This window comes from Puma concolor, chromosome A1, assembly GCF_028749965.1.
Source record: "Puma concolor isolate L17-30 chromosome A1, mPumCon1.1.hap2, whole genome shotgun sequence".
Lineage (NCBI taxonomy): Eukaryota > Metazoa > Chordata > Mammalia > Carnivora > Felidae > Puma > Puma concolor.
Window position 1 is genome coordinate 94,978,118 of NC_141667.1, and position 24,335 is coordinate 95,002,452.

The 24,335-nt window shown below is 36.6% G+C and overlaps 1 protein-coding gene and 1 pseudogene across 7 annotated transcripts in view; both read right to left on the minus strand.

Moving 5' to 3' along the window:
- ATG10 (autophagy related 10) overlaps nucleotides 1–24,335 on the minus strand; it is a 451,299-nt gene that overhangs the window by 155,053 nt on the left and 271,911 nt on the right. The gene's annotated exons all lie outside the window — the stretch shown is intronic.
- LOC147584308 (transcription factor BTF3 homolog 4 pseudogene) lies at nucleotides 8,575–11,730 on the minus strand (annotated as a pseudogene).

Genomic DNA, 24,335 nt, shown 5'->3' on the forward strand with positions numbered 1-24,335 from the left:
CAGGAAAATTTCTTTCTGATTTGTTAAAAGTTCACTTTATGCCTACATAAAATAATCAGAAGCCTTCTCTTCTCTTGAATCAATTATTCCACTTATAAAATATTCTACATACCCTTTACATGCTTACCTTTTATTATGTTGATTTTATCTTGAACAAAACACACATACACATACAGCAAATATTTATCATCCATTATTTGTTGTGAATATTTTACCTGCTACAATTTTTCCTTTAACCTTATTCATATTTTGCTATTGTTTTTTGTTTTGTTTTGTTTTCTCTTTTTGATGCAGGAAAATCTACAGATCATTTCTTCATGGTTTCTATCTTGAGGCCATTCTTAGAAAAATTACAGTGTCACCAGTGTTTTCATCTACTAGTTATATGGGTTCATTTAAAAACTGTGTAACTATTCAGTCCATCTGGGGCTTTATTCTCAGGCATACTGTGATATAAAGGGTTCAATTTAATTATTTTCCACATGCTTATAACATTAACACTGAATAGAAGATAACAAAAATGTTTTTTAAGGGAAAGAGAAAAGAGAAGAAAAGAAACAATGAGAATCATGTCCAAAAACAAGAACAATTAAGCTAGCATCAGATTTCTCCACAGCAACTTTCAACAACAGAGGACAAGTGACCAGTGTTCGCAGAGTTCTGAAGAAAAGAAATTATGTCCCAAGAGCAGTCTGCCTAACCAAGATGACTACACAGGATAAATACAACAAAAGACATTCTCAACATGAAACAGCCACCACTGAGACCTTCATAAAGAATTCTGCTTAAAGGGGTGGCTCAGTTGGTTGAGCGTCCAAGTCTTGATTTTGGCTCAGGTCATGATCTCACAGTTCATGGGTTTGAGCCCCATGTCGGGATATGCACTGACAGCATGGAGCCTGCTTGAGATTCTCTGTCTCCCTCTCTCTCTGCCCCTGCCCCACTCTCTCTCTTTCAAAAATAAATAAAATATTTAAACAATTTTAATATAATTTATTGTCAAGTTAGCTAACATACAATGTATACAGTGTGCTCTTGGCTTCAGGAATAGATTCCCATGATTCCTCACTTACATACAACACCCAGTGCTCATCCCAAAAAGTGCCCTCCTCAATACCTATCACCCATTTTCCCCTCTCCCAGCCTCCCCATCAACCCTCAGTTTGTTCTCTGTATTTAAGAGTCTCTAAATGGTTTGCCTCCCTCTCTGTTTGAAACTACTTTTCCCCCTTCCTTTCCCACATCATCTTCTGTTAAGTTTCTCAACTTCCGCACATGAGTGAAAACATGATATCTTTCTCTGACTTATTTCTCTTAGCATAATACCCTCCATTTCCATCCAAGTTGTTGCAAATGGCAAGATTTTATTCTTTCTCATTGCCAAGTAGTATTCCATTGTATATATAAACCACATCCTCTTTATCCATTCATGAGTTGGTGGACATTTGGGCTCTTTCCATAATTTGCCTATTGTTCATAGCACTGCTATAAACATCAGGGTACATGTGCTCCTATGAATCAGCACTCACTCCTATATAACCTTGGGTAAATTTCTAGTAATGCTATTGCTGGGTCATAGGGTACTTTTATTTTTAATTTTCTGAGGAACCTCCACACTGTTTTCCAGAGTGTCTGCACCAGTTTGCATTCCCACCAACAGTGCAAGTGGGTGTCCATTTCTCCACATCTTTACCACATCTGTTGTTGCCTGAGTTGTAAATTTTAGCCATTCTGACCTGTGTGGTGTGGTATCTCATTGTAGTTTTGATTTGTATTCCCCTGATGATGAGTCATGAGTATCTTTTCATGTATCTGTTGGCCCTCTGGATGTCTTCTTTGGAAAAGTGTCGATTCATGTCTTCTGCCCATTTCTTCATTAGATTATTTTCTTTTTGGATGTTGAGTTTGGTAAATTCTTTATAGATTTTGGATACTAACCCCTTATCCGATATGTCATTTGCAAATATCTTCTCCCATTCCATCAGTTGCCTTTTAGTTTTGCTGATTGTTTTCTTTGCAGTGCAGAAGCTTTTTATCTTGATGAGGTCTCAATAGTTCATTTTTGCTTTTATTTCCCTTGCCTTCAGAGATGTGTCAAGTAAGAAGTTGCTGTGGCTAAGGTCAAAGAGGTTGTGGCCTGTTTTCTCCTCTAGGGTTTTAATGGTTTCCTGTCTCACATTTAGGTCTTTCATCCATTTTGAGTTTATTTTTGTGTATGGTGTAAGAAAGTGGTCTAGTTTCATTCTTCTGCATGTTGCTGTCCAGTTCTCCCAGCATCATTTGCTAGAGACTGTCTTTATTCCATTGGATACTCTTTCCTGCTTTCTCAAAGATTAGTAGATCATACATTTGTGGGTCTGATTCTGGGTTCTCTATTCTATTCCATTGGTCTATGTGTCTGGTTTTGTGCCAATACCATACTGTCTTGATGATTACAGCTTGGTAGTAGAGGCTAAAGTCTAGACTAAAAAAATTTTTTTATTAAAAAATTTTTTAATAATTCTAATAACAGAAACTAAAATATAAATCAAATGTAAAATTCAAGGGTTAAAACGTCAAGGAAAAAAAATCATAGTGAGTACTGAATTCTAGTTAATTATATTCCAGTTAAATACAGAACTAGAATTAAACAACTATAAACCTTAATTACAAAACAGAATGTAAATGTTATAAAGCTCAAATAAGTAAAAATAATGTGTAACAACCAAAAATAGGGAGAGGACAGGAAGGTAGAGTATATATGCACATCTTTCAAAACAGATCACATATAAAGTCTAAACAGAAATTTGCATCTTAAAATCATGGCTCTAACCTCATGTATCCATAATCTCTTTACAGATATTCCAAAATATATACTACCTCTTACAGTGAAGTACATATTTGGAAGTTCAACAATTGTTTAAGTACTTTTAGTATCCTTTCCTTTTTATAAATTAAAGTGAAAATACATTGAATCCTTTTTATTTACAGTAACAGACATAGTATGATCAACAGATCAATGGGTTACCCTTTTTTTTTTAAGATTTTAGTTTTAAATAATGTCTATACCCAACATGAAACTTGAATTCAACAGATCAATGGAAAGGAAAGAAAGAGGGAAGGACGAGGAAGCAGAGAGGGAGGAAACTGTATTTCTCGCTATCTAATGTATTATGGTGGGTATCTGAGGGGTGATTTTTGAATTTCTTCTTTGTATTTTAATTTTTTATAATGAACTTACATCATTATACAAGGATAACAGTGATTTTTTTCCCTGTTATAAAAAATCAAACTAAAAGTAGACATAAAATAAAGACAAATAATCAAGATTACAAGGGTATTACAATCTTCTGGAAGCTACAAAATTGTGTTTGATACACAAACAACAAACCTGGATATCAAGATTATAGTTCATACATTTGAGCCAAGAACCTCTCAGATTTTTTAACTTCTTATATACAGGGTTGTGAGGTAGAAGTCCACTTTATGGGGTGCCTAGGTGGCTCAGTCAGTTAAGCCTCGGACTCTTGATTTGGGCTCAGGTCATGATCCCAGGGTCATGGGATCAAGCCCTGCATGGGGCTCAGCATTGAACATGGAGCCTGCTTGGGATTCTCTCTCTCTCTCTAGGCCCCTCCCTAGCCTCAAATTAAAAAAAAAGTTTTTTTAATCCTTTGTATTTTAGGACACTACTAAAGCTCTGTGCATATTTAGGAAGCCTGATCACCTGAGTAAACAAACCCAGTGACCTCTGCTCATTCCCATCTTCAACCGTCCTCTGCAACAGTGGACTCTGCAAAGACACCCTCCTTTACATTCTGGACAGTGCCTTGCACACAGCAGCCACACAAACATTGTTAAGTGACGAACGGGGCATTCTCCTGACTGCTCTGATCTTTGTCAGTGTCTCTGCAGACTTCTGCCCACACTTCTTTCTCTCCTTGCCCGCCTACACAGAGGCGTCCCCCAAGGGTGGCTCTCACTTCACTCCTCTTCTCAGTCTAGTTTCCCTGAATTATCGCATCCACTCTCAAACTCTAGGTCTGGCTCCTCTTCTGAGCTCCAAAACTAAAATGGGAAGTTTGTGCTAGACATCTCGACAAAGATGCTGTCCAGCATCCTGAATTTGACACGCTGAGGTTGAATTACCTTTCACCCACCCGCCCCTCCCCCTGTCTATCTCTCATCCCATTGCCAACCACCGTCTCCCCTTAAGTCTCAAATGGGGGCAGTGGCAACATATTCAGCTTCCTGGTCACAGAGAATGAGAACCTGGCGGCTGTTTTCAACCCGTCCTTGTCCTGTGTCCACTCCTTTTATACCTCCATAATGTCTCTCACACACATTCCATCCTTCCTGCCCACACTGACATCATCTAACAAAAGCAGCACCCTATGATGAAAACACTACCAGGTCTGGACTCAAAAGACATAGCGTTTGAGTACAAGCTTTGCCCTGAATTTGCTTTGAGACCTTGTATACACTGACTAACATATTTTTAGTACAAATCTTTAAATCACAGGATAACTCTGAAATATCAAGTTATCTCCAACCTTAGGAACAGTAGTATTGTATATACTATATGTGTGTGAATACACACACACATATATACATAGATGGCTATAGAAACACATGTGCACACACACAAACATGTATGATATCTATACAAACACATGAAAAGCATTATTATTATCTAAGCTGGTATAACATCTCATCTGATCTTGCACAAAAATGTTCAGTTTTAATCTCGGTTCTCCAGGCAACCTTTTACCCTGAATGAAGGATTATTTTATTAAAACATCATTTGCTTCCTTTTAATGGTCTGAAATTTGTTCTCCTTTGCCAAAAGAATAAAACCAAAACTCTTTATATAGATTTCATAGTGCTCCTTTATCTGACCCCACCTTAGCTTTCTGACCTTATCTCCCAGTACACCCTCTCTATCACCCATGTTCTATCAAGACACAACACTATAACTTCCTTTCCCCAAATACACCCTGCGTTTATACTGTTCCCTCCAGTCTAGAATTTCCATTTTAGGAAACCTCTCCTTCAAGGTCCAATTCAGATATCACCTTCTCAATAATATCTCCACAGATCTTCATCAAGATAAGTGGCCCATATTTTTAACCTTGTAAATAGAAAGATCTTTATAATTCTCTCTTCAACTAGGTTATAAATTCCTGAAGGACCGAGACTATGGCATATTCGCCTTTGACTCCGTTGCTTGTCGAGTCTAATACAGTTTATTATGCATTTAATGAACGTGTGTAGAATGGAAATGCACAAATAAGGCTCCTTTAAGTCTTTTAAATTCAAAGAATTAGAAGCATGTAGAAAGTTAAAACTATATTATATAATGAAAATGTATAATCAGTAAATGATTAGGTGTACATATCTTTTTTAATGAAAATGGTGAAAAAAATTTAAAAATACATCATTAAAGCTTCAAGCTAAACAAAAAGATTGTTTGGTGCTCCCTCTGCTGGCTTTGCAGCAAGCTAAGAATATTGAACAATAACACTACAAAGAAGTAAACACAGATTCAGCTCATCTGCTCCCAGTATATACCTCCTACAAATAACCACAGTTGAAATTTTTAATTGAGTTCATTTGGAAATAACCCTATCTGCCAAAAAGTTGGTCTAAGAAAATTGTTTAAAAAGAGACCAAACCGATCTTATGATTTGAGTGGTAATAATTACTGCCAGAATTCCTGTTCATACCTTTGTTTTTTAACTAAACAACCTACTTTATGTATAAGCAATTTTCAAATTTAGCTGAAACTATTGAGAAACAAAGTAATTAATATATAGTTTTTAAGAACCGATGAGGAGCATAAAAGGTTAAATTCTCCCTGTGTTTCTAAACAGAGTTATTCTGAGTACCCTGAAGGCATTTAATTCCAAAACAGGAAGCCACATAGAGGAACACTTGGTTACACTAATGTTATGCAGATCTTTTGGAACATACTTTTCTAAACACTTGCTGAAAGAACCTTTTCTATACTGCACGCTATCACATGAAGTTGGAGAAGGGTCCCACGGATACTGTAGTGCACATACTGCTCAAATTGCCCTTTGTTACTTCTCTGTTTTCCTCCACTTTTCTTACTTTAAATGGTCTTCTGCTTGCTCATAGAAAGAGAGGTAAGAAAATCAGGTTGGGGTCAAGGCATGTTTATTCACATACCACAGTTCAGTTGTTTTGGCATATACGTGGCATAAGAGCTATGATACGGCTTATGGCGGTCAACTGTTTTAAAAAATGATTTAGAACTGGTGTCCCAGAAAGATTAACCTGAAACTAGCAGAGACATCTCTGCTAAAGGCTAGTGTCTTTTCTAATAAATTCGTGTTTCCTGTGCTTAAGGTTACTATAAAATCTCTTTAATCTAAAACATGTTAAATGAGACCTTACCCTTGTCGTTGAACAAAGGATAATAGTAAACCATAGGTGAGGGACACAGCAGTGGATTTATGTAATTGAGTCGCATCGATGCTGGAGCTACCTCTGTTACAAAGCAAGCCACTTAACATGGTAGGCTCCATTTCCCAACCTTTCAAGTAAGGGTTAGACTACTAGTGACCAGAAAGATACTACTTGTGATTCTGTGACTAAACAAATGAACTAGATCCTAGGTCCACTTTAAGTTACAGGTATAAGGCAGAAAAAAAAAAAAAAAAGGTGAGTGCATTTTTCATATGCCATTTGATCTCACACACCATTTCAATGCCATCCATGTTTAAAAATAGCTCTTTTTCTTAGTTTCTATCCTAGTTTATATTCAGTTATGTTTTAAAGAAAGTAAATGATCACTGAGCAATTATCCTTCTGTGTTGGAAATTAAGGTTTCATGCACATTCTTGATTATCCATAAAAGTGAAATGAAGTTAATATTAAAAGCAGCAATATTAAAAGTCTAGTCAGAAGAAGCCCAATAGAAAAAAATAGTCAATATATTTCGATCTGCTTATACTTACTTTCAATGAATTTATGAAAATATTTATTCCATTCATAACATTTAGGCAGTAAGAATTTTGTTGAAATCAGCTATGAGAATGTCAAAATAGTATTTTTAAGCTATTCCACAGAGATTGGAAATTATTTTTCCTTAAGAAATCTCCATGTGAACAAGAACAAGGGTTTTAGCCATGACAGTGTACTACTGACAGCATTCTTGTGCTGGGTTACACAACATTTACCCCCACCCTCACTGGGATTGCAGAGATAAGAGACTGGTTGGTGAGTGGGTACCGTCCTGTTAGTGCCTCAGGACAACAGCAGCCAGGCCTAGAGGAAGAAGCAGAAGGTCAGAGCACAGAGGATATTCCCAGGCTCACTGTGACTCTGACATCCAGTGCATGGCAAGTTCTAAAATGCTGAGCTGCTGTCTTTTGAGCAGGGCTGTCAAATCATTAGATTTGTTTTTGGAAATTCAGCTCATGAATATGTCCTCTAATGTTCAGAGGGCATCCCTGCTAAAATGTACAATTACATATAAGGCTATAACAAAGAAACCCTTACAACCCAAAAGATTTATCAGCAATTCATCATACGGTGATTTATTTCACTTTAAATTATTGAATGCTCTATTCAGAAATGATACAACAAGGTTTCAGAGCTGTAAATTAGCTGGCAGTTAGACAATATCTTAAAAAGCATTCTGAAGTGTAGAAGAAAAATATTCAGAATATGTGATTCATTTTCATTTAACATAATATATATTCAATGTTGAATGAACAGAGGAAACATGATGTGGTTTGTTGTAAACTGGAAACAGTAATATCCAATAAACGTTACGCTTCTTTCATTCCTTATGGTAATCCATTTACCCTATTAGCCAATAGCAGTGCAGTAAACTACTGAACAACTTGTGAACATTTCTGTAGAGAAAATTTCATTCCTGAACGAAATTACTGACATTTTCTGCAGAGAAAATGTCAAGGAAGGCCATTTATCAGGCTCCAGCTGTGTTGATGTCATTATGTGCAAGTGTGTGACATCAAACACTGATATTATAAGGTGTTCATCATAATAATTCAGTCCCTTCTAGACTCCATGGACGCAGTATAAACTGATAACAATCAACTCATGTTATGTCACATTATTTCATAACACCTACATCAATAAATACTACATATTTTGAAATAAAAATACATATAAACAAATATAACTTTATATCCTAAATGTTTTTCCTATGGAAAATAATAACAAAAGATTTTATTAATGATGATTCACTATAATTTCACATAGAACTTCAGTGATAAAACTTAAGTTCTATCTCCCGTTTAAGACCAGCAGGCCTCTAAAAGTATACATCCTTAGACTCTTGCTTAAAAGTGAATTTAACGGGCACCTGGGTGGCTCGGTCGGTTAAGCGTCCGACTTTGGCTCAGGTGATGATCTCACAGTTCGTGGGTTCGAGCCCCACTTCGGGCTCTGTGCTGACAGCTCAGAGCCTGGAGCCTGCTTCAGATTCTTTGCCTCCCTCTCTCTGACCCTCCCCTGCTCGCTGTCTTTCTGTGAAGAATAAATAGACATTTAAAAAAAAAAAGTGAATTTAAGAAAATAAGGGTGTTTAAGAAAAAAAAAATCAGTTGTTGTTTTTTTTTTTTAAGTAGGCTCCAAGCCCAATGTGGGGCTTGAACTCACAACCCTGGGATCAAAGAGTTGGAGGCTCTACCAACTGAGCCACCCAGGCATCCCCAAAACTATTAGTTTTAAATTGTAACTCTATTCTATTGCCTTTAGCTAATCTCAATATGGCAGCCAAAACTAGTAGAGTAACTGGTCAATTTACATCACTATTTAGTTTGACTGCAAAATCAAATGTTAAATCAGTTTCCTGAATATTATACAGCAAAACAGGTTACTTTTATTTGATTTTTTATATTGATATTTTGTAAATGTACAAAGTTAGATCCAAAACCAATAGAAAATATTTTAGTATTATCTAAAAACATGTTGCTGAACAAAATAAGACAGATACAATATGCACTATGTGATATATTTATATAATGTTAAGAAAAAAGAGACAAGGGCACCAGGCTGTCTCAGTCAGTGGAGCATGAGACTCATGACCTCAGAGTTGTAAGTTTAGGTCCCATGTTGGGTGTAAAGACTATGTAAAAATAAAATCCTTAGAAGAACAAACAAACAAACAAAAGAGGCAAAATGAGTCTAGTGTAGAAGTCAGATTAGTGTAACGATTAGACAGCAAGTAGTGACTGAAAGTGTCAAGAGGGGGGTCCTGTGTTCTGTTTCTTTTTCTGGGTATTGGATACATAGGTATCATCACTTTGTGATGAACACTCATTGAGCTTTAAACAAAACAAACTAAAACCTGTAGGCAGAAGCAATTGGGGAGTCATTGAAGTCCACCCCAGGCATACATACATGCACTGTAGTTTAGTATGGATGTCTAAAAGAAAGATGAATCTTTTAGGAGGGAAGCAGGACAAGAGAGACAAGCTGAGGAAGGGACCTATTAACAAGCCACAGATATGTGGTAGAAAAAGAAAAAGAAAGGGGCAGGCACATTTATGTAAGACTCAATCCCAATCCCCTAAACACAGCATGCGATAGATAAACTGAGAGGTTCATGGAATAAGGGCTGGGACTATGGACTCAATGGGGTCCCTGTTATATTAGGACCTCATTTTAGAATGCAAAGGGAATCATACTTGTCGATCTCCATGTACCAGATACTGTGCTAAAAGGTTTATAAAGAAATTATGTTACCATTTACTAGACCAAGGATACAGAAAGAGCTCAGAAGATGTTTACTAAATTTAATTGCCATAATCCTTACATAACAGATATTATTATCCTTGTCTGCAGATAAAGAACTTGAGGCCTGATGAGTTAGTTATTTGTGCAAGCTTTTAGAAAAAACAAGTGGTGGAAAAGCTCCGTCCTTTTTTCTTTGGGAGGAGTTGGGAAGAAACAATGAAAGTGGCAAAAGTAACCGACCCCTCCATTTTAATTTAATCTTTCTCCCTGCAAAACAAGTCATGATCTTTAGAAGGCATGGTGCAAGTCAGTTCAACACAGTGCCTATCATATGAGTTAAGGATTTCATCTGGGGATCAAATTAGGATCCCTCAAATGAAAAGTTTTCAAATTGAGCGTGAGATAAGGCCTAGAAGCCAAGAAACAGTAGGACCAAACAGCTGGGATCCAATAGTTGCTTTCCTGAAGCAGAGCTGAGCTGTACACCATCTAACACATATCATGAAAGGGCATCAGTTAGGCACTGTGGAGGACCGTCTCCCTAAGAGCTCCCCGCAACCCTGTCCTTCTATGCCTTGAACCATATATGAACGCTAGGTTGAAGCAAAATGCTTTCCAAAATTATTCACTATAACTAAAATGAATAGGTACAGATACAGACACAGATATAAATAATCAAAACTATGCCTTGAAAATATGTATAGATAGGCCAAGTGTGGGCAGTGTGTTTATATTCTGGAAAATCCATTTAAGTCTCTAAAAGACCACAATCTAACAATGTCTACCAGAGTACTGTTAACAACATTTGATTTACCTGTTTGGAATCTTGGAAACAAAGTTTCTTTCTTGTTTTCTTTTCTTTTCTTTTCTTTTCGTTTCTTTCCTTTTCTTTTCTTTTCTTTCTTTCTGTTTTTTTTTTTTTTTTTTTTTTTTTTTGCTAGGCAGAGAACTTTACTAACCTTGTTTCAAACTTTATTCTAAGGCTTCTTCTTCAGCTTAATTAGCTGCAAAGAATGAATTGTGTATAAGCAAAAACTGAAAAGAGCTGCAGTGTCCAAGAGACTTGGGCTTAAAAATATTAGAGATCTAGATTTTATCAGATCCATGAACAATATTTTAAAAAGCAGTCATAATATAAAATAGCTCCCAGTAACTCCTTCAAGTTTTATCTTCTTCAGAAGGTGCCTCTATTCATTTGCTTCATTCTTTGAAGCTTCATCCAAGTTTTCCACAAGATCTGGAAAGTCATCATCGCCCTCCTCTCCGGTAGCAAGCGGTACCTTTCCATCCACACACTGTGTGAGCAGAGCTTCAGCCAGTCTTAAACCAGTCAGACCGTCTGCACCAAGTTGGTTCAAGAAACTGGGTAGCATTTCTGTCAGCTGCTTTGTCTCAGCGTGACCTGTAATGGTGAAAGTTTTCGCTGCCAGGGATGCCTGAACTTTAGGGTTCTTAAAGTGGACCCCCTGTTCCTTGGTTTGTGAACATATTCACTTCTTCAATACCAGAGGTATTGTTCACCCCCAACTTCTTTAAGGAGAACTGAATTTTTTTTTTATCATCTGCTGTAGCTGTTCTAGGAGCCACCTTCTTCTTTGCGTGAACAGTTCCCTTCCCACCAATGCGCACTTGTGCTTGCAGTTCAGTGAGTTTCTTCTACTTCAGCTTCTTTCATCTTGTTGGAACAGAAATGGGATCGCGTGCAGGGGATGTTTGCACTCGGGGTGCAGGGGGGATTCTCAGGTGGACCAGCTGAGATTAGATACACACATATGGGGACACAAGAGGATACTAGAGCCAGAGTTTCTTTTTTATATGACATTTTTCTAATCTGGCAAGCAATAGATTTTCTCCTTCTGTTTCTAATGGAGTAGGCATCCAATAACTATTGTGTCTAACTTCTCAATCTTATCTGTGTCAGCGAGAATGAGCACGGGCCTAGACATACTAGTAGAGTGTTTTCAGTCTACCTCCCACAGACTTATGGTGCAGACAGGGTAGTATCGTTTAAAATTACAAAACACGGGGGACGCCTGGGTGGCGCAGTCGGTTAAGCGTCCGACTTCAGCCAGGTCACGATCTCGCGGTCCGTGAGTTCGAGCCCCGCGTCAGGCTCTGGGCTGATGGCTCAGAGCCTGGAGCCTGTTTCCGATTCTGTGTCTCCCTCTCTCTCTGCCCCTCCCCCGTTCATGCTCTGTCTCTCTCTGTCCCAAAAATAAATAAACGTTGAAAAAAAAAAAATTTAAAATTACAAAACACGGGGCGCCTGGGTGGCGCAGTCGGTTGGGCGTCCGACTTCAGCCAGGTCACGATCTCGCGGTCCGGGAGTTTGAGCCCCGCGTCGGGCTCTGGGCTGATGGCTCAGAGCCTGGAGCCTGTTTCCGATTCTGTGTCTCCCTCTCTCTCTGCCCCTCCCCCATTCATGCTCTGTCTCTGTCTGTCCCATAAATAAATAAACGTTGAAAAAAAAATTAAAAAAAAAATAAAATAAATAAAATTACAAAACTCATAACTTTAATATGTTAGATCTCTTAATATACAATTGTGAATACAAATCCAAAACACCTACCACATTAATATCTTAATATTTTCTAAAGAAATTCACACAATTCAAATACCAAAGGAAAATAAAAATCCACCACAAAATGAAAGATACTATACATTTCATGTGTTACAAATCTTATATCTTGTATCTTGTGATACAAATGTATCTGTCCTATAGCTATATTGAATGAAATCTGCTTTAATCAATTGATCAATACTTCCTATAGCAAACAAATCAGTAAGAAAATTCATAAGGCATAAAACTTCAAGCATCAGAAAGATTGCTAAGTGTGTGGGGTCATTATGTGTCCACAGAATACTATTTCACTAGTGCTTTCCGTTAAAAGAAAATGCTGGCTTCTGAAAAACATGAAAACAAGACTTGTGTAGTATTTACTTTAAGGAATATTTGTCATTATTGAGATGTAGTAAGTAAAAATCTAATTTTATCAAAATCTCTCATAAGAAAAGTTAAACTAAAACTCAGTATGGCCTGTGCACACATATATTGAAATAATCCTGGCACATCGTATCAAAAGGAACTGTACCTATCATGTCTCTCCCTAAAACATCCCTGATAGGCAATTTTCTAGTTTGTTTTCGAATGTTCAACAACAGTTACATCGGTATCTCTAAAAAAGCCCATTCAATTTGGGGCACACAAAACTATTAGGAAATTCTTCTCTATATTTAGTAAAATTTGTCCTTTTTAAGCCTCCTACTGCTACCTACTGCTTTTATTCTGCCTCCATGGCAGCCAGGTGTGGCCATAAGACTAAGTTGCCAAAAAAATGTCAGTGCAAATTCTGAGAAGGTTTCTTAAAAGAAAGAAGGTGTGGCTTTCCCCCACACCATACTCATCATCTTCTTGCTGTCTGGAATAGGGATGTGACTACAGGAGTTCCCGTGATTTACCATGAGGTGATCCTGAAGATGGAAATAATCATTCGGTGAAGATATTAGAGTCATAGTCCTCAATGACTTTGTGGAAGAGTTGCTCTAGCCCTGGACTATCCATCCCCAGACTTCACTTACACAAGGGAATAACCCTGTGTGTGTATACTCATAACCCAGAACTTAGTTAGGAACTTAATTCCTACTCACACACTGAGTCTGCAGATATGTTTTCAGTATTTGAAGAACAACATCACATTCTACCTACATTCTCCCTACTTTAAACTTTTAACACTTTCAGCTTCCTCATCATCTAAGTTACCCTCTTCTATAAAGATTCAAGTTTTTCAGACTTATTCTTAAAAGTTTCAGAACAGAACTCAATGCATCCACCAGATGTGAGCTGACCAACAGAAAACAGATGGATTATTAACTTCCTTTGTTGTCTTTATAAGACATAAGATGCATTAGCTTCTTCAGCAGTCCTCAAGACTAAAGATTCATACCGTGGTTACAGGTAGCCAAAAAAAGATCTAGTTTTTACTTTGTTTTGTTTTTCACTGCAAGTACTATTAACCAGACTTTACCTACATTGTATATGTTTAGTAATTTGTTTTTTCTCTTTAATCTAAGTGTAAAATTTCAGATTTCTCCTTATTACATTTCTTCTTACAGTCCATTACTCCATGCAATGCAAATAAACCTTGAACCCCAATTTTGAAATTCCACCTAATTAACTATCCTTCTCAGTTTCCATCTTCTGCTTATTTAGTTAGCAAGGTTTCTATGTCCCCACCAAGTCCTTGGCAAGAACTTGACATAATCAAGGTGAAAGAAAGAGCCCTTCAGTGATCCACTGAAGACTTCTCTGCCAGTGGACAAGCAGCAAATGATCAATACTCTAGGGAGGCTGGTCCAACCAGCTGAGTCCCAAAGGTCCATTCCTTCTTTCAAGAACTCAGACTCAAAGACAGGGCCATAGGAGGCCACAGGTGGCGCTCAGGAAGCCTGGAGCCTGACCACCACCACATAGAAAGAGACTGGCAGCATGGGCTGACTCACTGTGCTGGCAGGTAAGTATGAAGAGGTAGAGGCAGGAAAAGCTGTAGCACTTGTTTATATAACAAATAAAAGGAAGTCTCTTTCTTTAAAAAGAAAAAAAGTTTTCTCCTTAAAAAAGAAAAAAATCTATGAGTATATGGAGTGTAGGGGGGGACTTGACTAGTGATTGATTGACAAAGCAGTGTAAATTCCATAACTACCCCATTTGCATAGATATTGATTGCAGTGGGCTTCAAAAGACTGATTATGCGGCTTCTTAGATTTGAAATGAGTGTCTTATACCTTAGCCCTACAGAAAAACCAAGAAGCAAACATTAAAAAACTTAAATATGCACATGTGAAAATGTATTTATGATTAATGATAATTTATTAAGTGCAATACTGTGCTAAATTAATATATGCAGAGTAAGACTGACTTGTGCTGATGGAATTATCTTGTTTATGATTACCGTTATTGACTTTAAAAGAGATACACCACTATTTTCTGAATAAGAGGTATAGTCCAACATACACAATGTAAAACATTACATATTTACTCTACTGTCACTAATCATTAATTTGATGTAGTCTCAGTCATTGTAAATTAAAGGTTCCTATATCTATAAATGTCATTCCACTTATAGAAAAAGAATGTACATAAATGATATTTAAATATACACTTATTGTTTCTGATTCTGTATGAGAAACATACATAGTGAATTATAATACTTTATCAATTCATAATTACACCACTATCCCTTAAATACATTTCATCTTAACTGAAATTACTCAATATATGTAAGCACTTACTGTTTTTAAAGTAATTATTAAATATTGGTAGCAATTAAAATACTTTTTAAATTTATTACACTACCATGAAATAGAGGACAAACTGCATCCACTCTTTTCTCTGGGAAGTTATACTTTTTTTTCCAATTAAATAACATATTGAGGTTGGCTGACAAATCATTTAGATTTTTCTTGTTTTTATGGTGTTTTTCCAATGAGTAATCTAAGAAAATATAAATCTAGGTAGGTTGCAGATTGAACCACTACTCAGATAGCTTTTTATTTTCCTTTTGGTGAGGGAAAGAAGATCTACAAATTAGTATTGTTTTGTCTAGTTTTTGGTCATGGTTCAGGTCAGTTTTAAGTCCCTACTTAAATCTAAATTAAATTAAATTCAAAATGTAATGCTGCTTTATTGCTCTTATAGATTCATTTTTCTGTTTTACTTCAATGCTGTCAACAAGTCTATGTGTTGTGGGTAGGCTGAACAAAGTTCCATGCAATTTGGTCAGGGTGGCTTATTGGGGACCATTTAAAAGAGAACTATCTATTCAGTTCTTGTTAACTCATATTGTTCTTGCAGCTGACTAGGACTGTTTGAATAAATCTTATTCAATTCTTAAAGGACCTGAAAACTTTTCATTGATCCCACTAGCTAACAGCTTTGTCTTTAGGTAATCAAGTATGGAAGTCTAGAAACAATGATCTCTCTTGATCTGCACAATGTTAAAACTAACATTAGCAAATAATTAAAAAGAAAAGGCGGAGCTCAATAAAAATAAATTAAGTTCACTATTACCATATATTCTATTTCTTTAGATATTAAAATACTAAACCTAAGGAGAGACTAAATGTTTCATTCTTCTGTCTCAAATATAATTAATTAACCTAAACTAAAAGTATTTAATGCCTTTACCTGATGAAGTTCTCGAGTGATGGGGTTCATGGGGTAAAGAGCTGATGGCCAAGAAAGAATTCTTGAAGATGTCTTTGGTGCAAAAAAGTGATTTTATTAAAGCAGGGGGACAGGACCTGTGGGCAGGAAGAGCTGCAGTGGGGTCATGATGGGTAACTCATTATAAACCTCAGGTTGGGAGGGAGTCAGGGATAGAGTTAAGTCTCTAAGGAATTTTGGAAGCAAGGTTTCCAGGACCTTGAGGGGCTAACTGTTGCTAGGGAAACACCATTTTTTACCATTTAATAAAACCTCAGTCATGAAACCCTTTAGATGTATATGGGGGGGGGGGGCATAAGCTTAGAGTATGATTGCTAGCATATATCCTGGGGCAGCTGAGATAAAGGAAGTAGACTTACAGGATCCTCAAGGTTGGGATAATGTTAAGCTAAGGTTCTCTTTTGCCCCTAGCAAACTGTCATCATTGAGGCAGCTGATCTCCTAGAGGGAGGTCACTCTGCTGGGTTTCAAGGACTTATCAGTGGGCTGTAGGCAGTAAGGGAATTTAATTTTTCATTTGTCTTTGTTTCTACATTACCATGGCAAGCACTTAAACCCCTTTCCTTTGTTCTTGGGTAGCCAGGAGTATTTGAGGAATATCACACATATTCCACCTGAGGGGTTGCTGGTGGCAGTGGCTGTGCCAGCCTGTATTTTGCCCCTCAGCCTGCCTCACACTCCCTCATCATACCTGGACTTAGCTTCTGAGAGCCTAGGCTGAAAGACAACTTTCCTGAACATCTTGAATGAGACAATAAAACTACTGCAGAATCTATACTGAATGTCACAGTGGGAAACAAGATTTCTTTAGAGCAACAATTGATTCATTTCCATATGGTAACTTTATGGGTTTTTGTTTTGTTTTGTTAAACCAGTGTTAAAATGTCAATTCTCTTCCTTCTAGTTCTCCAGATCCATACACCAATTTTCTCCTAGGCCCACAATACTGTGAACAGGGTATAATAAACACCATCCCAATTTTACAAGATTGGTTTGTTTGGTTTTGTGAGCAACATGAATGATAGTTAAGGAAAAATAAATCTACTAGAGTAGAAATATGCCTATTATTTTACACCTTATAAGTCTGGCATCTTCAACTATTAAAATGGAGCCACTATCATGGGAAATTATTTGAAATGTATTTTCAAATTAAATGAAGAAAATGATTCAAGTTTCTAGTTTGGGTTTAGGTTTTAAAGATGGCTACCTTGTTGCTGAGGTTAAAATTCTTGCAGAATGAATCTGTTGTAAGTTCTCTTGAGACTTCTTTGGGCAAATATTTTGTTGTAATTGGAGATGGTCCTAGATCTTTCGATAAATCTTTTCACCTAATTTAAGCAACTGTAAAAAAGACTTTATAAATACTTTGATATTTTACTACTGAATCATCACAGCTCTGTGACCTTTGATCTTTATTGATGAATGTTTGGGTTTGGCAAAAGGTGTTTTTAAATTTTGATACTAATATTTGGAGGGATAAAGGTCATTAGCACCCATAACAACAATAAAAATGCTTTGTATTTACATGATATTTCTTCCTCAAGAAAGAAAAGAAAATTCCTTCTTCAAAAAAAAAACAATGTTGACTGGAAATTTTGTTTTACAAATTTATAACAACTTTAAGATATTTTAAATATAACTGGCTATAATTTTGCAGGGGATCTAATTTTGCTATATGCAAAAATAAAATATATTATTGCTTCAAAAACCGTACACAACTACCAAGCAAATGGAGCGAATTTACCTTAATCTTGAGGTAACTCATAATATTTCTTTGTATGTAATTCATAGGTATCTCTTTGTATGTATTTTCTAAGTATAGTTGAAGACATATATATATTTATATATATATATAATAGTATGAATATTAAAGACAGTAGTTAGAAGACAGAAGATATTATTTGATCTGATTATTTTACAACAAAAATTGGGGCAGTGGGGTGTGGCATAGCACAGTTATAAAAGGATATGGAATTACTAATTGGTTATTTCTTTTGCTAAGGAAGTCCATTAGTCTATGTAATGTGTTCATAGAAACCTTCACTTTAGAATGAAATGCTAAATTACCAGGCCAGCTCACAATTCTCACTAGGATGCTAACATCAGCTAACAAACTTTGTCATATTTTAGATAGATGAGTCTCATTATGAGCTCTCAAGACTTCAGTAATAAAGTTGGCCTAGTGAGCCCACAACCTATAGACCCCTCCCCTCGATGCCTCAGAACCTGGCACAGGCACCCACCAAGGAAATACAATAATGGAAAGGAGAGCCAAAGGGCTAGAGGGCAGCAAAACAAATTGCAAAGCAGTGTCGATACCACGAACTGGAAAAGACTGTGAGGTATTAAAACAGCAATATTCCAACAGGGGAAGGGTTCCATTTTGAGCTAATTTTGGATTTAAGTTATTCCACAAAAAACATATCAGAGAGAAAATAGGCTACAAGGTTTAAGCTGTTCTAAAATAAATATGAAGTTAGACTTATAAGAGTTACCTTTTAAGCTCCTCTACTAATAGCAAAAATGGCTGAGATTGACATCTGCAGAAATTGTAAACCCAAATCATATGACAAAATAGACAAATCTTAGAAATAAATGTGCAAGTGCACCTGCTTTTCTCACAGCAGAGCATAAAAATATTCCAAACCCAGACAGACTGTAGAAGTGAAGCTTTAGGAGTCTTTATTGGACTATAGAAATGATATCCATGTGAACACTAATGTGCCAGTGTTTTCATTTGAAAGGTCAGTAATATCTTTGATAATAAACCCTGGTTCCTATTGTAGAATATTAGTGGCAAGCCAACTACATCTAAGGCAAAGGAAAGAAGCTGACAGAATGCTTGTCTCTGCAAAGTTTCAAGAGTTGGTCTGTCATAAGGGTGCACAGAGATAAAGAAATGTAAGAGTTCAAGTTCATTAATGTCTGTTAATTTTCCCGCTAAAGTAATACACCTTATTGTAAGAAACACAAGATTTTTTCTTTAGAAGACAGGTTATATCTAGGAGTAAAGAAGTGGTTTAGAAACTGAGAGAAAGCTGAGAGACTCTCGGGGGGAAAGGCACCAAAACACTGGCCCAACTTCTTCAGCAGTGATATAAACCTTGGCGCTTCCTGTCTAATGCCATCCCTCCCCAGCCAGGAGGAGCCAAGCAGGAGCCACGGTGGGCTGTGACGTGCTGGGGGAAAAAGAAAATACTGGCTGCAAGTAAATATACCACTCCTGGTTAAAATAAAACAAAATAATCTGCAATTCTTTATTTTTTCTTTTTTATTTTTTCTTAACGTTTTTATTTATTTTTGAGACAGAGAGAGACAGAGCATGAACGGGGGAAAGTCAGAGAGAGAGGGAGACACAGAATCTGAAACAGGCTCCAGGCTCTGAGCTGTCAGCACACAGCCTGATGCGGGGCTCAAACTCACGGACCGCGAGATCATGACCTGAGCTGAAGTCGGACGCTCAACCAACTGAGCCAACCCAGGCGCCCCTGCAATTCTTTTAATCAAAGATCACATTATATCGTGCTCGCTTCGGCAGCACATATACTAAAATTGGAAAGATCACATTATAGACAAAAATGGAGTTAAAATGAAATCAAAGGCGGCTCGCATACAGAGATAATTAGTATCTCCTAATTTTATCATAATAATAATAATAAACTCATCCCATTGTCCAAGTAAATTTGATGTCTGGTAAAAACTATTCTTAGTCTCTTATTTTACTTTTAAAAAATAATTTTAAAAATCAAACTACTCTTTGTTGGATGTTTATTACCTGTGACATAAATATTGTTAGGTGATATGTTAAAAATAATGACTTTAAAAATTATTAAAGTCAAAGATTTTTGGGCACCTGGGTGGCTCAGTCAGTTAAGGAGCCAATTCTGGATTCCAGCGCAGGTCACGATCTCATGATCTGTGAGATTGAGCCCCCCATCCCCACCCTGCCAGTCCACCAACAACATCAAGCTCTGCAGTGACAGCCTGAAGCCTGCTTGAGATTCTCTCTCCCTCTCTCTGCTCCTCTCCACCTCTCAAAATAAATAAACTTTTTTTTTTTTTTTAAGTTCACTTATTTATTTTGAGAGAGAGAGACAGAGACAGAGCATGCAAGCAGGGAAGGGGCAAAGACAGAGAGAGGGAGAGAAAGAATCCCAAGCAAGCTCTACACTGTCATCATGGAGCCTGATGCAGAGCTTGATTTCATAAACCATGAGATCATGACCTGAGCTGAAATCAAGAGTTGGATGCTTAACCAATTGAGCCTCTCAGGAGCCTTCATTTTCATTTTATAAAACCTAGTGTCTCAGAACTTTATAAGGCTTCTCTGTGAGGGTTTCCTTTCTGGTTTATTTGTCTGTCTCTGACTGTAGAAGTTATACATGCTCATTATTTTAAAAAATTTTTAAATATGAGAAGAGAAACTAGAAAATAAAAATCAGGGGCACCTGGGCGGCTCATTCACATCTGACTTTGGCACAGGTCATGACCTCACAGTTTGTGGATTCAAGACCCGCATAGGACTCTGTGCTGACAGCTTAAAGTCTGGAGCCTGCAGCCTACTTCAATTTCTGCCCCCCTTGCTCTCTGCTCCTCCCCCAGTCACACTCTGTCTCTCTCTGTCTCTCAAAAATGAATAAACATTAAAAAAAGTTTTAAAAAGAAAAATCACCTGTAATTCTATCTTCCAGAGAACTACTGTATGTGTATGTATATGTGTGTATTTGTATGTATGTATATTTCCCATGGTATCATCTATACATAATACTTTATAACTTGTCTTCCTCACTTAATATGTTGAAGACATCTTTTTGTGTTAATAAATATCTATCTACCTCATTGTTTGCAATAGACTAGTCATAATCTGAATGTATATACATACCTATATTTAACAACTGAGGAAAATAACTGTAAAAAATTATAAAAATAATTACTGTAGGATTTAAAATAAATAATTGCATATATAAAGATTAATCACTTGACTAATAACTAATACTCAAGTTATTTCCAGTTTTTATCAGTAATTCTACAATAAAATTTTTTGCTTATAAATTTATGGGATTATTCATTAGGACAAATTTCGAGAATTAGAATTGCTAAGAAAAGTAACTATTTTAATTTTCATACATATTACCAGTTTGCATTCCAGAAAGGCTGTACCTGTTTTGTCACCAATGCATATCACCATTTGTTTTCTTCCTTGGCAATATGATAGATGAAAGTGGTATTTCTGTGTCATTTCTATTAGTATGTCTTTGATATTATTAGAACAGAAAATCTTTTCATATATTTATTGGTCATTTTAATTTGTTCTTTTGCCAACTGCCCACTAATAAAAGCAAATAAACAAATAAAAATATCATTTTCATTTTTCTATTGGGATTGTTCATCTTTTTCTTATTGATTGACAAGGCCTGCTTATATATTAGAGCTATTAATCCTTAGCAGGGTACGATAATTGCAAATGCTTTTCCCAGTTTGTCATTTGTCTTTCAACTTTGTTTACAGTATGTTCTATAGCATTGTTATTTACTTTTAATGTAGTGAAACACAAATATCACTAGGCAAGAGGAAGTAACAGAGAAGAGATTTATCTTGCCACCTGAAACAACTAAAACACTTAACAAAATATATGAAAGAATGATTTTTCAAGACATTGGACATCAGGCAGCAAAGACATGGGATCCCTGAGATGTGGGAAAACAAGAAAGTAAGTCCTAAGATTGTTCCAGCTTATTGCCTAGAGAGAGTTTTCAGGCTACAGTGCAGGGAGGCATAACTCAGGCCGAGCCAACCAGGCTTCCTGACTGTAGGAGATGGAACTGAGAAGCCAGGGAGGCCATGATTGTTAAGAGCTTTCAGGGCAAACAATCAGAGAGGAGAGAGCAGCACAGAAAAAAGAAATCCCTCACATCTTCAGCTGAGTATGGATTAGCTCATATGTTTGAGGAAAAAACTCAGGTCAAGAAAAGAGCCATCCAAAAGAATTAGAGAAAACTGATACCTGCATAGGGCTGAGAGTAATTTGGGGTCCTCCTAGCCATAATTCATGGGGCACTGGATAAAGTCCTCTGAAGAGATTTATCTCATTAATGAGCAAAATCAACCCCACGCAAAAGGCTGGTCTGGTCCCATCTAACAGAGCTTAACTTTCAGATTTGAAAAGGATCAAAGTGTTTCCAGATAACCTAACTGTATCCCAGAACAAGGTTAAAAAATATTTAGAATAAAACAAAAATAGGGGTGCCTGGGTGGCTCAGTCAGTCAAGTTTCCAACTTTTGGTTTCGGTTCAAGTCATAATCTCACAGTTTTGTGAGTTCGAGCCCCATGTCAGGCTCTGTGCCGGCAGTGCGGAGCCTGTTTGGGATTCTCTCACCCTCTCTCTCTGCCCCTTCTCAGCTTGTGTTGTCTCTGTCTCTATCAAATAAATAAATGCAAAAAAAAAAAAGAAAGAAAACAAAAATACCCAGCACATACTAAGTAAAATCCAAGTCTGCCATCTAATTTAAAAAAAAAAAGCATGTAAAAAAGCAGAAAACTACAAGTCAAAATGAAGCAAAAAAAAAAAAAAAAAAAATCAACTGAAAGTAACCCAGAAATGATATCACTGATAGAATTAGTAAACATAGCAGACCAGTTATTATATGTATTCCACCATTATGTTCAAGAAGCCCAGGGGTCAGATTTTTTTTTTTCTTTGTTAAGGGCAGGATAGTACATAATTTAGGTTTTGCAGGCCATACAGTCTCTGTAACAACTACTCAACTCAGCCACTGTAATGCAAAAAGCAGCCACAAACAATATGTTAATGAATGGACATGGTTGTGCTTCAATAAAACTTTATTTACAAAACAAATCTTGTGGGCCAGATTTAGTGTATGGATATCAATTGTCATCCCCTAAACCAGAGGAAACATTAAACATGTTTAGTAGATTTTCAAAAAAAGACCTTTGGAACATGAAACTCATAGAAGAAAGCATAGGAATAAAGCTCCTTGACATGGGTTTTGGTAATTATTTTTTGGATATGACATCTAAGCACAGGCAACAAAATTAAAAAAAAAAAAAAAAAGAAACAACAGATAGGACTCCATCAAACTAAAAAGCTTCTGCACAACAAAAGAACCAACAACAAAGTGGAAAGACAACCTACAGAATGGGAAAACAGTATTTGAAAACCATATATCCAGTGAGGGGTTAATATCCAAAATACATAAAGAAGTGATACAATTCAACAGCAAAATATTAATAATAGTAATAACAACCCAATTTAAAAATCAGCAAAAGACCTAAAGAGACATTTTTCCAAAGAAGATACACAAAACGTGAGACGATACAAGAGAAGATGCTCAGAATATATTCATTAGGGCAATGCAAATTAAAACCATAATGACATATCACCTCACACCTGTTAGAATAGCCATCATCAAAAATACAAATGATAACAAATGCTGGTATTGATGTAAGGAAAGAGAACTCTTGTGCACTGTTGGTGGGACTGTAAATTGGTACTGTGGAAAAAAACATACAGGATACTCAAAAAATTAAAAATATAACTATCATATGACCCAGCAATTCCAATTCTGGGAATATGTCTACAGGAAACAAAAATATTGAAACAAAAAGTTTCTGCACCCGCATGTTCACAGCAGCATTATTTACAATAGCCAAGACATGGAAACAACTTAAGTGTCCATCAGTGGATCAATGAATAAAAGTTGTAGTATATATAATGGAATATTATTTAGCCATTAAAAATTAAATCCTGGGGTGCCTGGGTGGCTCAGTCAGTTAAGCGTCCAACTTCGGCTCAGCTTATGATCTCACAAAGTGTGGGTTCAAGCCCTGCGTCGGGCTCTGTGCTGACAACTGAGAGCCTGGAGCCTGCTTCGGATTCTGTGTCTCCCTCTCTCTCTGCCCCTGCCCTGCTCACACTCTGTCTCTCTCTCTTAAAAATAAATAAATGTTAAAACAAAATGAGGAAATCCTACCACTTACAACAACACAAACAGACTTTGATGGCATTATGTTAAGTGAAATAAGCCCAAGAAAAATACTATATGATCTCACTTAAATGTGTCATTTTTTAAAACTCATAGAAAAAGATCAGACTTGTGATTACCAGAGGTGGAGGGTGGGAGAAGGAGGAATTAGAGGAAGGTGGCCAAGAGGTAAAACTCTAGTTATAAGGTAACTAAGTACTGTGGGTGTAATGTACAACATGCTTACCAGAACTAACACTGCTAATTGATATACAAGAAAGCTGTTAAGACAGTAAATTCTAAGAGTTCACATCAGAAGAACAATTTCTTTTTCGTTTTTTCTTTCTTTTCTTTTTATTTTATCTATATGAGAAGATGGATGTTAGCTGAACCTATCATGGTAATCATTTCGCAA